General features: G+C 53.8%; 1 long non-coding RNA gene across 1 annotated transcript in view; it reads left to right on the top strand.

Moving 5' to 3' along the window:
• The window catches only part of LOC117245108, a 4,336-nt gene extending 1,301 nt beyond the window's left edge, over positions 1 to 3,035 (top strand). Inside the window, exon 3 of the long non-coding RNA XR_004499338.1 lies at positions 569 to 3,035. This is a non-coding gene — a long non-coding RNA (uncharacterized LOC117245108). The remainder of the gene's footprint in view (positions 1 to 568) is intronic.
• The last annotated feature ends 185 nt before the right edge of the window (positions 3,036 to 3,220 follow it).

Raw genomic sequence — 3,220 nt, 5'->3', positions numbered from 1 at the left:
TTGGGCAGGAATTGTTCCCTGGCAGGGTGGGCAGGCCCTGGCACAGGGTGCCCAGAGCAGCTGGGGCTGCCCCTGGATCCCTGGCAGTGCCCAAGCCCAGGCTGGATGGGGTTTGGAGCAGCCTGGGATGGTGGGAGGTGTCCCTGACATGGCAGGGGGTGGAAATGGGTGATTTTTAGGAACAATTCCTCTCCAAACCAGTCCATGATTCTCTGGGAATGCTTTGGGATTGGGATGGACTCCATTCCTCCTGGGAGAGCTCCTGGGAGCCCCAGCCTGGCCTGGGCTGGAATCCTGGCACACATTCCATGAACCATCCCTCAGCATCCCTCTCCAGCCTGATTGTTTGGGATGGGCCCTGTCTCCTGCACTCCTCACTGTACAAATCTGCTGCTGGGCATGGAATTATTCATCTCCCTGGCCCAGATAACATTGATGGGACACAAACAATGGCTGATTTTCCACAGCATTCCCGAGGATGAATGGGCTTCCTAATCCTTCTTTTATCTGGGAGGAGCTGAAGCGTGGTGAATTGAAGGTCTGAAGGTTCCTCTCTCTGTGCTCCCAGGCCTTGCTTTAGGTGCTGCTCAGCATTCCATGGGCAGATTCCTGAGGCCTGGATGAGCCATCCCCCCTTGGAGCAGCAGCTGTGGGATGTGAAATCTCCAGGGGTGCAGCCAGGGCCCCTCAGGAGAGCCTGGAGACGGTGCCAGAGGCTTCTCTGGAGCTCTGGATGCCGCTGCCACCTTCTCACAAGGAGCCCTGGAAGAGCCCAGCAGGAGAGAAGGGAAGAGAAGGATAATCCACAGAATATTCCCTGAATCCTCCTTGCAGTTGCTGCTGGTTGGATGTTGTGTTCCCTGGGATCCCTGAGGATGGGCTGCTCCAGCCTCAGCGATGGAGGGCAGGAGATCTCCTGTGGTTGTCCCAGAAACGGGAAAATGTTCATCCTGGGAAGAGGAGGAGAGTGCTGGCAGCTTTTCTGGATTTTATGGCACAGCAGCAGGTCCTGCTTGGTCCCAAAAGGAGACAGATCCCGGTTGTCCGGGTTGGAAAAGACCTTTAAGACCGTCAAACCCAACCATTAAAGAGATGTAGATGTGCAAATGCTCCTGGGTGGGGTTCAATGGTGAGGGTGTGGAATTCCCAAGGTTTGCAGTGGGATGGGATTGGATCTCTGGATCTGTGTGCCCTGGCAGAGCTTCTCCCAGAAAACCAAAGGTGATCTACAGGATGCTGGACCTGCATCAGCTGAGCCAGAGTGTTTATTCCCCAAAATCATCTCTGGTTTCTCCTCTGCTTCAGTGGAGATCCCTGGGGAGGTGGAAACTCTCCTGAGGGTCCTTTTCCTCTAAAGTCACTCTCCAAGGTTATTCCCCTGCTCCTGGAGACACTCCTACGTTCTCTGGCCATCTCCCTGCCCCAATGCTGGCCCCCTCACCCCCCAAATTTCTCCTCCAAAGAGGCTCCAAACCTTTCCTAGATTTCATTTATTGAGGCCAGAGGCTCCTTTTCCACATATCCGCACAGATTTTCTCCTTCTATCCCATCCAGCTCTGCCCTCCAGGCTCCCAAACTTCCCACAAAAAGAGTGTGGGATTCTCCAGGAGGTGAAGCAGCACAGGATGGAATCTCCAGCTCCTGCTGGCACTTCCCAGCTCCCTGAAGGATCTCCCAAAGGTGCCCAACAGTTCCAAGCTTGTGGATTGTTCTCTTCCCTGCCTCCAATCCGTGCAAACCTGGCCACACTTCAACCTTCTGTGCACACCTAAACTCCGTGGCTTTATTTTCACTGCAGCCTCTTTGTTCTTGGATGCTCTGGGAAGGGAATTTGTGCCTAATCCTTTGATATGTGACTCCATGCTTTGCATATCATCCTCGTGTCCCCTGTCCCCAACATCTTCCCTTTTGTGACGAGCTGAGCTCGTGTCTGAACTCTCTTCCCTGATCCTAGAAGTTTTTTTCCTCCCATCCTGGGAGATTACAACTAATTCAGTGCCCAGCCATGCATGCCAAAATTTAAATAATAAATCATCTCTCCCTGCCAGCAAGCACCCCTGGACACGAAGGCAAAGCCCCACTCCTTCCCGGGAAAATGGGGCTCTGCCTCAGCCTGAAAATTCTGGGAATTGTGGATTGGGGGTGCTTCCCACCTGCCTGCACATCCCCCTTCCCCACCCTCCCTGCCTGCCTTGGCTCTGCTCTGAAGGAAATGATTGTGTTGGGATCCTCCAAATGCCAGGGAAGGGAGCAGGGGAGCCCAGAGGAGCTGATGTGGGGCGAGGATTGAAGGGAAGACACGGCAGAAAATGAGAGCAGGGAACAAAACCTGGGGTGCAGGAGGATGAGAGTTGGTGTGTGACCCACGTGCCAGTGTGCTAAATTCCCCTCTCCACCACCGTAAAGGGGCTTTATCCTTTAACCAACACCGTGGTGAGAGGTTTATTCAAGTAGAAAATTTTTAATTGCATTCTCTTGTAGTCAAATATTAATGGAAGGACCTTGTACAAATAAAAGTGAATAATGCAACAGCTTAGCTGACAACATTGTTTCACATTCATTGCAGATTGTGAACCTTCATTAAAATGGATTATTTTTGCTTTGGAGATTTAACCAGCAACATGACTTTCCCCTCTCGCTGGCCCTGTTCTGCCTGAGCCCGCAGAGAGCTCGGGCCAAGGAGGAGCTTGCAAAATTAATTCTGAAAGAAGAGGCTGAAACTTCCAGGATGTGAATTCTCCTCATTCCCTCGGCTCAGAGGAGAGCTCAGCACAGAAATCATCAGGCAAGGGCTTGGAGCAGACCCCTGCTATGGAGGAGGGCTCAGGGGAGCTGGGAAAGGCAGGGAAGGATCTCAGCAGTGACCTCTTGGAAAGTGATCTGAGGGGATCCCAAGCCCAAGGGGGTCAGAGGGGGCTTTAGGACAACAACCCCACCCGTTGGGAGGGTCAGCTGCTCCTCTGAGGCAACCAGGACAGCAGGAGGGGTCTGAGGGCAGCTCAGCCCACAGCAATCCTGATCAGAGAATCCCAGAATGGTTTGGGTTGGAAGGGACCTTAAAGCCCATCCCATTCCAACTCCTGCCATGGCAGGGACAGCTCCCACCATCCCAGGCTGTTCCAAACCCCATCCAGCCTGGCCTTGGGCACTGCCAGGGATCCAGGGGCAGCCCCAGCTGCTCTGGGCACCCTGTGCCAGGGCCTGCCCACCCTGCCAGGGA

The sequence above is a fragment of the Parus major genome, chromosome 13 (genome assembly GCF_001522545.3).
Source record: "Parus major isolate Abel chromosome 13, Parus_major1.1, whole genome shotgun sequence".
Classification (NCBI taxonomy): Eukaryota; Metazoa; Chordata; class Aves; order Passeriformes; family Paridae; genus Parus; species Parus major.
This window is presented reverse-complemented; position numbering and strand designations above follow the sequence as displayed.